Source organism: Corvus kubaryi, unplaced genomic scaffold (assembly GCF_017639235.1).
Source record: "Corvus kubaryi isolate FWS band 111438036 unplaced genomic scaffold, C.kubaryi_AGA036_p1.0 37385, whole genome shotgun sequence".
In the NCBI taxonomy this organism is placed as follows: Eukaryota; Metazoa; Chordata; class Aves; order Passeriformes; family Corvidae; genus Corvus; species Corvus kubaryi.
In genome coordinates, this window is record NW_024581127.1 from 32,509,164 (window position 1) to 32,522,546 (window position 13,383).

At 43.5% G+C, this 13,383-nt stretch overlaps 1 protein-coding gene across 1 annotated transcript in view; it reads right to left on the bottom strand.

The window, feature by feature from the left end:
• KCNK9 (potassium two pore domain channel subfamily K member 9) overlaps positions 1-13,383 on the bottom strand; it is a 103,562-nt gene that overhangs the window by 64,672 nt on the left and 25,507 nt on the right. The window lies entirely within an intron of this gene.

The window sequence follows — 13,383 nt, forward strand, 5'->3', positions numbered from 1 at the left end:
AAAGAACACTGCAGGGAAAGCTGACTGACCATCAGCACCCAGTGTCATCTGCCTGGCTATGGCATGACAGGCTCACAGGACTAAGTTCAATGTTTTGCAGCCTGACAGTGGCTCAGGATGTCAGCTTGTAAATTTTCCATGGCCTATCAGCACCTCCACCAGCAACACTTCACTGGCCTGGCCTGCATTAACCTCTTGATCTATAAGGGACTTTTGTCTTTATTGTTACCCTCCTTCCCATCAAAACTCATTTCCCATTATTCCACTGCACTACACGGTGTCAGTAGTTCAGATCTCTCCAGGAGACATCACTGGAATTGCAGATATTATTAAGCCACTGCTGGGTCAACTGCAACACTGCACAGTGTTTCAGTGGTGCAGAAAATGAGTCAGACATGTCATGCTGCTATTTTGGGTATGCTGCAAAGCTCCAAGCAAGTCCGCATGGGATGGAGGTTGAGAGTCTGCAGCTTCACCCCTCGGATGAGGACATTGCCACTACCCAACCTGAGGTGCTGCCAGGGAAATTCCTCTGTCAAAGTACATTTATGGGAACAAAGCACTTCACAGAGCCTGTAGCTCATCTCCAGCCTGCACATCCTTGTTTTGTAGTCTGGACTAGCTTCATGTTTCCAAGTGGAACTCTGGAACCTGAGATATCCTCTGTTAGAGACTTCTTGTACTGAAAAATATAGGTGTGGTCATATACCTGTGGTTAGATGGATGTAATTTCTTTTGGTAAATCCTAAGTTTTACTAAGAACCGTACAATGTTTGAGGTGAGAAGGGACCTCTGAAGGTCATCCTGCCTTCCCCCCCCACAGGGCCATCCAAAGCCAGCTGCCAAGGACCAAGTCCAGGTGGCTTTTGAACATCTCCAAGGATGGAGACTGCACAACCACCCTGCCAGCACTTAGTCACCCTCGATTAGAAAAAGTATTTCCCAATGTTCAGATAGACTCTCCTATGGTCGTGTCACTGAGAACCACTGAAAAGAGCCTGGGTCTGTCCTCTCTGTATCCTCCCTTCAGGTATTTATACACATTGATGAGATTCTCCCTGAGCTCCCAGCTCTTGCAGCCTTTCTTCCTGAGCTCCCAGCTCTTGCAGCCTTTCCTCACAGAAGAGAACCTTCAGTCCCTTAATCACCCTTGTGGTCCTTCTCTGGACTGTCTCCAATATGTCTGTCTCTTTTGTACTGCAAAGACCACAAGTGGACACAGCACCCCTGAAACTACCCAGGACTCAAGATCAGCCCCATTTGATTACCCAGCAGGGCCAAATGAGCAACTGTTCCCTAAGAAACCACAATCATCTCCCACTTTAAACTATTCCTAAATCTTCCCATCCCCTCATCTCTTAGAGGCCATGATACATCCTGTGGCTCACAGGCTTTGCAGAAATATTTGGTATGTGAATCAGAGGATTAGAAAATTCTGTTGCCTCCATCCTGCAGCTTCAAGAGAAGTTGAAGTTTCTGAGGCAGATTCTGGCATCCTTGTGCTTTGCATTTACCAGTTTCTTAGAGTCACTTTAATTTTTCTGCCTGAGACCTTGGCTTTGTTGTGACTACCAATTCTTGCACAGATGCTTCTTTTAAACAAAAGGGCACCCAAGATGTTGGCAAGTCTATAATTCTGCCATCTGACATTTAAATCAAAATCAATCTTTCTCTTTGCTCATTAAACAAAGATAAACAGAAAAGTCCTAAGGTTCTCCAAGTGTCTAACCTAGGTGGGAGGAGGAAAAATCATGACTGTCCTTGCTTTCAGGAACTAACATTTCCCCCTCCAGATCCTGGCAAGCTTCCCTCTACCTGAGGAGGCAGAGATATGACTTTAATCCTGAACCCACCCAAGGCACTTCCCGGAGCCACACGCGACACTGAACATATGGACTGGATGCTGCTTTCACGTTAGCATACATGAGGATTAGCCTCACCAAGGTCACAGAGAGCCTTAGCTCCAGCAGTTGTCTCCATACAGAGTTATTTGATGCGATAGCTAAAGCACCAGGAGGAATTACAGCACAGAAGGACACTGGATCTCCTAGGGGAGAGGCAAACCCTTCCAGAGCCATTTCGGCTTAAGAAGGGGTGAGGCATCCACAAGCTTCAGTCACAGGCACAAGTCTGTTCATTCCTGCACTGGATTTGGTTCAAGTTTTGGTATGGGTGAAGCTTAGTGTGGTTTAGACTCCTCTCATTTTGTAATGTCAGAGAAATGCAAAAGAACTAAAACCTAGAACTGTGAAATGAAATCCCAGTCACAGGACAAAAAGCAGTATAGCTGCCATGATGGCTACTTTCGCCTTTTTCTGTCCAGAGCATTGGTAAAATGCTATTAAAACAAACCATCTCTATGACTTATACCACCTTTTGTACCTGTGAAAGTCATGGTATAAGGTGAGAACCAGGTTACCATGCACTTAGTCAGAAAGAATTCTCCCTCGACTGCACAAAAGATGGGAAGCTGCTAACAAGCCTTGCACTCATCAACACCCATCAGATTTATTAGCGTCTCTGATGGGTCTCTGTCTCACCAGGCATTTCACATTTCCCTTTTTCATGGAATCCTAAAGCCTCCAAGAATATTACCTGTCACTCACCTCACACCTATATCCCCATAATTTATGGCTTGTTCTGTGCTTTCCTGTAACCCCAGGCAGTTCAAGGTTGAATTCTGTAATAACTGTTCTCTAGTTTAACCACGTCTGACACCTTAGCATTGGTCCCAGGTTGGTTACGTCTGAATAAAAATGTGTTCAGGCGCATTACAAGAAGGGAGTATCTGTGAAAAATACATGAAGTATAGAACAATAAAGTTTGGGGGTATGTTGATGAACTGATCTGATAGCAGAAGACCCCTCTGAATTCTTGTGAAATCCATGGAAATAATTGTGTTATTGCAGAAATGTCTTCTCAGCAAGCAGCTCTCTATTGTAAGTAACAAAACGTTATACTCTACATATTCCCAGAAGTTTGAGGCACACCAATATCCTGTAGTTCTGCCCCTTACCCAGACATCTGACCCTCCTCAGGTTTTAAGAGATTTTCAGTATTCCTTTTTTCATGTGAAAAACATTACAGATCCTAAACAAAAACACTATTTCACAGAAGAACCCAAATTCTCCTGTCCACAAAGCACAGACAAAGCCAAGGCAGCAGATGACAGTCTGCATAAATATTTCCTTCCATGGAAGCACTTTTTGACATATTCCTAAAGATACTGTGGTATCTCTGAGGCTCAGGACTAAATCTGTCTATCTCCAGAGGATCCCACAAACCCATGTTCCTTACTGGACTCCTGGCTGCTGAGGATGTCTTTGTCAAACCTACCAACAGAAACACAAGGCTGAAGGCGTTTTTTAAAAGCCATTTTAAGAGGTGTTTACTGTGCAGAAATCCAGGGGAATTGATTCCAAGCAACCAGCACAAGATTTGTGCCTTAGGATCTCCAAGTGTAATCCTTACAGAGATGGGTTAACCAGGTACCTCTGGCAGCAAGGAGGCTTGAAAAAATGGCCTGAGACCCAAAACATGCTAGAGTTTGAGTATTTATTTATTCAAGACTAAACTCCAGGAGTAAAACCCATAGAGTTCTACTACAGATCTCCACAATCTGTTCCAAAATTAATACACGTGTCACACTTACATTATTAAGGAAAACAGATAAACTATTCTCTCTTGGTCTGTCTCTCCCACACATGCTATTTCTTCTTACACGATTACAAGGAACAATCTTATTATGACATTTCGATTGAGAGCCTGCAAATCTCACAATCTCTAGTTACAGAGTATCAGCAATTAAAAAATGGCATTCAGTTGCACTGGAAGTCTTCTACATATGCTGAACAGAGAATGAAATAATTTATTTTGTTGTTGAAAGTAACTCCATGAGGGTAAACAGCCCCTTTCTCAGCACCAACTCTGCTCTGGACTGTGTCAGAGCTGGTCCTGGGTTGGTATAGCAGCACTCAGGGAAGACAATGATCAGGAGAATTTCTTTATGGCAGACCTTGCTCTCCATCAGCAAAAGATTTAATTCAGCTTTGAGCCTTCCCTTGGAGCTCAATTAAATCTTCACAGCCTGAAGCAGACGAACTGCTCCATTTGCCCATGAGTGTAGCTGTGACAACATCCTTAAAATCTTCACAGCAACTGTTCTTGAAAGAACAGACCATGTCTGGCCTCAGATTACCAGGGGGGATCAGATGCGGGCCTAATCCCTCTTTTGTACCAGCAGCCAGAGAGCTGACACTGAGGAAGCCCCATCACAGGGGTCATCTCACAGGGGCTTGAAAAGGCTGGTACAGCCTGACTGCGCAGGTTCCTCTGGTCAGGAGCCAAGCTGGAGCTCTTCCAGAGAGCACTGTGCAGAAATCTGGGGAAATACGGGAGTAAGAAGGAAAATTTTGGGGGAAGGGTGACAGACCAACCTTGCTACTCCTACCCCAGGCAAATGACAGAGGTGGTTGGTGCTGCTGAGTGCAGCCAAACCCCTGAATATGGTCAAAACCCCAAATCCCAAACCCCTGCCCCATGTTCAAAGGACAACTAATCCCACCTTCAAGCTGGAACAACCTCTGCCCATGCCTGCCACTGCTTACAGCCATGCAGCCAGAGGAATGGGAGCTGGGGACATGATGGCGAAGCCATTTAAATAGAATACATGTCATTAATATGCAAAGAAAATGGTTGGCAGGCTCCGAACAGGAGAGGCGTTCTCGCGTGGTAATTGGGCTTGGCTGCAGCTCACAGCTTCACACTCAGCCTGCCTTGCTAACAGAGGCTTTGCTGGTACAGCTATGATGCCTTCACTGTGCAACACATAACAATACACCAGGCTCACAACTCAGTGGCTGATAAACCCAGCTAAGCAGGGCCTTGGAGTGAATTGTTCTGAACATCAGCTGATTTTGACACTGGGCAATTCACCCAAATGCAAAATTGTTGTGCACAATTATTGTACACAACAGCATTTCATCACTTGAGTTAACAATTAGCACTTTTGGAGGCATTTCTTCACTCCCTCCATTAACAATCCTCAGCAAGGATTCAGGAAGGCAGGAAGTGGGTACTGTCACAGCTGGAGAAGGAAACAGAGGCAGCAGTTTTCAGCCAGTTGTCTAGAATGACCCAATAAAACAAAGGAGAGAAGGAGCAAAACTAAGAGGATTTCCATCCCAAATCTACCCACTGAACCAGACTGTCAGGTCAGAGTCTGACCTTTCAGGGAGGTTTGTCTGTCCCTCTAAATGCTTCTAGAAAGAAAGATAAAGGCAGGACAACACCAGCATGGCTACTCTGGCAGTTCTGACTTCTCACATGGCTTCCAAGAGAAACCTCCTCCTTCCAGATTTTGAGAACAAGTATTAATTTTGCTGCAGGTCCAGGAGGCTCTTTTTATAGGGAGGGGAAGATTTACTGGAGCACAGAGCAGTTCTGGCTGTCCCCAGTCTCCTTTCCTAGTCCTACAGTCCCAAGAGAGGACTCAGTTGTAAGGCCTGAGAGGCTTCCTGAGCTTGGCAGGTAGTGCCAAAAATGAAGATGGTAAGTTAACAATGCATTAATCACACATTTGTGTAAGAAGCAATTATTATTATAAATATAAGTTGAGGGATGAGAGGCTGGGGACCAGCTCTGCAGGAAGAGATTTGGGCTGATGACAAACTGAATGTGAGTCAGCAGTGAGTCCCGGCAGCCAAAAGGTTCTTCATGGACAGCGTGGTCAGTCATGGAACAGGTTTCCCAGGGAAGTGGTCATGGCACCAACCTGTCAGAGTTCAAGGAGTGTCTGGATAATGATCTTTCTCATATGGTTCAGTTTTAGATAGTCCTGAAAGGAGCAAGGAGTTGGACTCAATGAGTCCTTTCGCAAGTGAGATATTCTATGAGATTGCTCTAAGATTCTGTGTCAGTGCAGGTACTTCTAGGACTACTGATCCCATGTGTGGGACTGGTTCCAACTGAGAGCTTGAGGTGGAAGTCAGAACATGACTGACTGATATTCCTAATTGAAAGAGCAAACTGCAAGATTGGTTTCAATTTCAAACATCTCATAATTTTCACCTAACGTTGTAGTAGCACCCTTACTAGAAGGAAAAAAAAAAAAAAATTGAACATCTTTGTTTGTCTTTGCTAGGATTCACTATTTAATTTTCTCTTCCCGCCAAACATCGTTTTGCTGAAGATACTAAAAACGGTGTCTTATGATTATGATAAAGTAGCGGCACTTTGAATAGTCAAATCAAAGGAGAAAAAGAAGATAAATGAATCTGTTGATGAAAAGTTTAATGATTCAGACAAGGGAATTGATTATTTAAGTCAATGCCATCAGAATGCAAATGTCACTGTTCTTCAATTTTGCTTTCTTTTATTGAAACCTTATTGTCTGTAAAATAAAAGAAAAAATCATTATCTTAACAAAATATCAATAGAGACTTAATTCTGCATCATTCCTGTGGAATTCTTTGGTCATTTTGAACACATACTTAGAAGAGTTTTTTACATTTTTACTACATACTTAGAAGAAGTACTTCAACATATATTTTCTTGTGATTCTTATACTAAAACCTCCTTGAATTAGAAGCAGTGTATCTTTCTAAAACATGTATTTTTCACAGTGTTTTATGCTTTTTATAGTCTTCAAGATGAAAATTATAAAAGCATCATTTTTTTATCCTGTTTCATTAAACTTCTTTTAATCAGAATAAAATATGATTTATACTTACACATTCAATGAGGTATAGGAGGGGTTTTTTTTCATTGTCATTAAACAGACCAAGTTTAACTAGATGCTGGCTAACAAACAGCACCTTTTGAAGGTAATATATTATCATGAATGAGATCCACACATACTGAAAAGGTTTTACATGGTATCATTGTCATTTTAATCTAACACAGCATTGCTGGTTATGGTATTTGGATGTCTTCACTACAACCAATTTATTTCTCATGTACACATCACTTCCTGAAAGTCTGTTAATTTTTTATCATTTACCAAAAATTTAGAAAAAATTCTTTAAAGAATAAAAAGTGAGGCGCTCCAACTCCATCCCCACTGAGCTTCATGGTTACAGAGAAGGAGGTGGGTTTATTGGTAAGAAATGCCAGACCAGCCAATTTCAGATCAGTTCTGCTCCAGTGGATGCTTTACTGCAACAGATGTCAAAGCCTCTCTGATGCCCAGCAGTATTATTCTGCTGTCCAGCAGCTGCAGTGACCCCAGGGCACAGCCTTCAGGGGGGCTGAACTGACAGCAAATGTAGTGGCTGAAGAACATGCTCCAGCACTCAAAATTCCTACAGAACTCCCACTGAGTAGAAGAACATAATGTGCCTACTCTTTCCTCTCATGCTGATAGAGAACCTCCTGAGACCATCTTGGAGATTTGCCTTGGGTGACATGCACAGCATGAGCAGTTTTCACCAGAAAATATCAGCTTTCCACATGGAACATGCAAGTGTCCTGAGAACATTTTCACTGACAGGGGTACTCATCAGAGCTTGAACTCAGGTTTCCCAAATGGTCTCACACTGGCTCCTACTCTGCCTCAAATCTAGAATAAATATGTTTACTATCAAGTGCAGAAACTCTTCACTGGACAAGAATAAACCACCCCAAATGCTACTCCCTGCCCATTAAAAGCATTTAAGTGACTTGAATCACATTGGGTTTCCAGCCTGTGCTCAAGCAGGACAGGTACAGTCAGACTGCATAAAATGGAGCGGGAAATACCAGAAAATAAACCTTGCAAAGTACACAGTCCATTGTAAAAATCTAGCCCAGGTGCCAAAAATAAATCCAATAGAGAATCCATCAGTCTGTGCATGTCCCAGCTGAATACATAATACATTAAAAAGGAGGAAAGACTGTGTCTATGGCAAAGAAAATAGAAGGTGAGAAAGGAAAATGCCGCCATTCTGAAATGGGAGCTCTTTACAATTAAATTGACACCCCCACATCTTCCCAGCTGCACTTTGCTTTCTGTTCATTGACATACCAGGACTTGGCCAAGGCCTTGCTGACAACATAAAGATTTCTGTCTTCTCCTCCTTCATCTCAGCAAGGCCAATGACACCATCCAAAAGTCACTGCAATGTTAACCAAACACAGTAACACAGGCTTGGGAGATGAGTGCTGACAGTAGATTAGCACCCCCTCTGATAATCCCTCATATAAAACCCATGTAATTTGAAGAGCCCCTACAAAACACCGGTTTAGTGGCTGTATCATCCCCCTTCTCCACAGCACCCACTGGGTTGTCCAAAAAAAGGACAACCCCAAGGTTGACCCTACAGTCCCCACACTTCAGTGTAACTGATGTTGCTATTCTCTGCACCTCACTTTTCTTTATCAAAATAACCCACCCTTTTGGGGAAGAAGGGAAGCAGAGTGGGATGGTAGGAGGAATTGATCCAAAATTCCCCAGCAAAACCAGAAGAAAAACACAGGCTTAATCAATCACATCCCTCAAACCTGCACAAATCCTAACAACTCAGCCAGAAATAAGCGTTACCTAGAAACATGAGAATGCACTCCCAAAAAGTGGGAGTTTGGTTTGGCCAGGAATCCAGAGTTAATAGGAACACCCAACAGGAGGATGCACAGAAGGACTAGGCACAAGTGTCCCTCCTGCCTTCTGTACCCTCCCTCCAGTGATGGCTTGTACTGAACCAGGCAGCCTAAATGACAAGTGTCTGTACACTCTCAGCCATCAGCAAGTCTCTTTTACCCTGAAGCTTCTCCTACAAAAGCTGACACTAAAAATAAAGCAGATAAAATTGTTTAAGATACAGTTTTAGGGATTTTATTTCCTGTTTTGTGTTTGGGTTTTTGTTCGGTTGTATCTTTTTCCTGTTACCCCAGAGTCCACAACAGGTTTAACAACTGTTTGACCAGAGAGTACTTGGGGCTTCAGGTTTTTTTGCACTGCACGTGGTAATGGACACCTTATTCTACAAATAAAACCCAAAATAATCAACAAAAAAATAAAAAAATTCTACAAAGAACCCATAGAGAGGGGAAACGGAGGAGGGGGCACATTTGTGCTGAAGATCAGAAAATCTTTACTTACCTATGGCTTTCTTGGGGAGAGAAATAAAGGAAAAAAGAGGTGGAAAAAATAAGTAAAAGATGCTTTGAGAAGCTGCCGGAGTGGGCAGGGAGCGGGATGCCGGCGTGCCTCTGGGGGGAGCTCGGGAACCGCGGTTCCCCCCCCACGGGGCCGTCTCCATCTCGCCGTCTTCGCCGTGAAATTAGGAAAGGAGGGGAAAGCAGCTTTCTGTCCCCTTTGTCTCTTGCTCGATAGAAAAAGCATCCTCTTCCCCTGGAAATTCAGTTTGGAAATGCAGGTGCCTGGTTGACAGCGTTCTGTCAGCTTGCTTAAAATAAACAGAAAAAGGAAGGCTGAGCAAACCCCATTCAGCGTCTACAATGTTGCTCTCAACAACAGGGTCTCTTTTGGGTTGTGCCAGTTGTGTCTGTGATTGAGATCATGCACACGAAGACTAAGGCACCCCAAGGCACCCCAAGGCACCCCAAGCACTGCCATAAGCACCAGCAGTGATACTGAGGTTGGTGGCACGTTATCCACCAGCTCCTGTGCCATCTCTCAGAGCCTCAGGAATTTTGAACGGCTTCTGAATTAATCAACCTCAAAATTTTTACACTCATCACTCGGCACCCATCCCATCTAATTCCATCAGTATTGTCACTGAGGACTAGAGGAGTGTGTTCATTGGCCTCAGTGACACAAAGTTCCTTGAACGCCTCTTGCTCTGAAAAGCCCACAGGGAATATGCATTAAGCATCCCCTCACTGAAGGGGTAGGCAAATCTGTGACCCTCCTATCCCCAAAGTCCTTGCCAGTCTGTGGGATTTAACTCTGATGGTCTGTGATGTTAGTTAAGCTGAGTTTGGGAAAAGGCATGCTTCCTAAAAGCAGAGGTTTTAGGAGGTAGTCGGCCAGCATTTGGCTCCTCCACTTCAGCCTCAACTACAGACGTGGCTTTTGGTTCCAGAAGTCTCCTGTTTATTGTAGCACTTTCCAATGTAATTGCACCCCTCTTGCACTCACACTTTCAACAGGAAAGGCAAAATTAGAAACTTAAATCACTGATTAAATATAACCAGCATGAATGTCCTGGTGGAAAAATGAGAGGTGAAATGGTCACTTGTGATTGCTTCTCCAGAGTACTCCCTGGCCCAGAAAGGGAGGATAAAGAATTGTAGGAGATAAGGAACTCCAAAGAAAGGCAAGAGAAATTATTTCAGTGTTGGAAAGAACTGGCTAACAAGGGGAGATTAAATCAGCCAATTACACATATCCTTGGACTTAATATAACCTATGCTGAGGATTTTATAGCAGCCTCTAAATATTGGAAAGATGCAAACACTTTACTAGAGACAGTAAAACCACCAAGAACTGACAGAATTTATGAAATATAAAAGGCCAGCTAAAAATTAGAAGCTCTCTCCCAACTCTGGGTTTATGCATCAGTGGAACAGTCTGTCGAGGAAAGCGATATTTCCCAGAAAAAGCAAAGATTTAATTTAATGAAAACGTAGTGTCTAAGAACAGTCTGACATCTGCGAGGATTCAGCCAGAATCAGCAGAGGAACCTTCAGACTCGGCGTGCAGCTTCACACTAACTGCTTAACATAGCATGTTTGCAAATTGTAATGCTGCTGTTACAACTGATACTGTGCAATTTTTCAGCAGCTCTACACCAAGGCAGGAAAAAAACATCGCTCCAGCTACAAAAGGAAGCATCATTGACAGATCCCTCGCTGAAGGATTTGCATTCCTTTTTTCTAATATTGACCCAGATGGACTCACGATCCCTTTCTCTCACCTTTGTGACCCTCTGGAAGGGAAAGGGCTGGAGACAGTCATTAGGGGTCTAAAAACTATCATGGCTGGTTAGGAGGCAGCTTTGCAGAAAAGGATCTGGGGTCCTGTTAGACAGCAAGTTGAAGAGGAGCCAGCAGCATGTCCTTGCAGCAACCAGGGCCAACCACATCGGGTTGCATTAGTGAGAGCAAAAGGGGCAGGTCAAGAGAAGGAAGAGCTGCGTACCCAGAGGTGCACCGCAAAATGGGAGGCAGTGGTGACAGATTGCAGACAGAGAAACTCAAGTTTAAGCATAAAAATCTTTGCAACAAACACTTGACAGCAGCAGAGAAGCTGTGCCATCTCAGCTGGGAAAAAATTTGCCTTGGAGATGATCAAAACACAACTGGAAAAGGCTCCAACCTGACTCAGGACTTGGGATAATTGGAAGAGAGGTTTGGACTGATGCCCAGTAGAGGGACCTTCCATCCTACGTCATTCTGTGGTTCTACGTAGGGAACTTACTTGAACCAAAACACAGCAAAATCAGGAGCAAGTGCCCTCAGAAGTACAAAATGGATTTAGAGCTACACCAGAAACAACCCTAAAAAATCATTCTTCTTCCCCTCCCCATGAGATTGTTAAAGACCCAAACATCCACCCAAAATCTCAGACACAAATGGAAATCTAATGCTACCTTTGCATGCTCACCTTTGAGAATCACTCTCTGAGCTTCAGGACACAGCACTCCCCAACCTAAAGATTTTGTGTTGTACAAGTGGGAATTCCATACAACCCTCCAAAAAGAGGAATAATACCTAAATACATACATACAGGGGCTTTCCTTCTTCTTCACCACAAAATAGGCACAGATGCATCATCTTCCCATCACAGGGATCTTCAAATATGAGTGTGGGAACCAGGGAAAAAGCAGGTAAGTCAACAGTTACCACCATGCCAAAGTAAAAAACAATTCCTTCTTTCTCAAGGTGGCACGTGCCCAAATTAGTTCTTCTGATTTCATTTAGAGGGACAAGGTTTTACTATTCTTACCACAGTAAGGTCACTGGGGTAGGGAATGAACTGGTATCTAAGCTGGCTCATGTATCACCAATAAAGATGCTTCCCATGTGCTGATTGCAGGATATTACTGGAGGCAACAGTTGTGAGTCAGAAAGCACTGCTTGATTTCCAGAACCTAGTTAAGTTTATACGGTTGGCAGTAGGGAAAAAAAGTATCACCACTGTTGACTTGAAAACTGAGCAAACCCAGCCTAGAACTCATTGAGGGGGAATAAACATGAAGTCCCAAGATGCCTTTTATAGAAGCACTTTACCACGGATAAACACACTTTGGAATGAGGCATTTTTCCCACTCCACCTTCTTTGTGTCAATGTTATGTTTCTACCAGGAATAAGGAGATTCTCATGGCTTTTTTTTTTTTTTTTTTGGTCAGTTAGAGAAGAATCAGCTTTTGCTAAGTTCCCAAATCCCTACCTTGCCAGGGACATTTCTGGAGTCCTTATGGCTTGAAAGCCAACAAAGAGTAAATGACTCCGCATCATAACCCGGTCCCAGCCCATCAGAGAGACGAACTGTCAGGCTCGTTCAGGTTGGCTGAGTCACAACATCATTGCTTTCATCTTCGTGATGAATATCAGGGATAAAAGAAAAAGCACTACAGTTACATTATTGCTGCTCACAGAATATTGGAAAATGTATTAAATTACTTCACACTGGCTGAAACACAGTACTTGGCTCCCTGAAGTTTTTTACTTCAATAGCCATGGGTATGTTCTGGGGAAGTCCTCACCTGCTCATGAGGTCCCACCTGCCAGCTGCCTCCCCCATGTCCAGGATCCGTGTCACTGGATCCACAGCTTTTAAAACAATTTCTTAGGCTCCTTTCAGAGTTGCCCTGGCTTATAAGTGGCTATAAAAGGTTAACTTCCTCGAGCAGATGTAATAATGGAACAGATACTCAGATTAACTTCTGTGGCTGCCCAGCAGTTAACAACTCTTCCAGGAGCAGTCACTGTCCTGCCTACACATACATCTAAAGCAAATTTGTGAGGACAGACCTGTTTCCATCACTTGAGCTGTACAAGCCCTTCACTCTTCTCTCTATCTCTCTGCCTGCTTAGATTTTACCAAAGAATGCAGAACTCAGGGTGCACTTCTGAATTCCCATTGCATTTTCGGGGACTATTAAGGAGCCTTCACTCATTTTAGGAACAAAATTGGCTGCACTGGGATGGTACTTAACTTCAGTGCTAGAAAGAGTTGCTGCTTCTGCAGAGAGACACACAGAACACCCAGATGGATTCCCTTGCAGCAACAAGGACAGATATTGAATATACAGTCATTTCACTGTATTTCTTAGTTAAACTCTCAGTTCAGCCCTTGCCCCCCTGCTTAGGAATGCACCACTTTTGGCATAGAGCATTCCTTCGGACCAGGATGAAATGTCAGGCTGAAAAGCACCATCATTAGATTGAATTCCATTCACAAAGGACTTGATCCCACCATCAAGCTTCCAAAAATACTA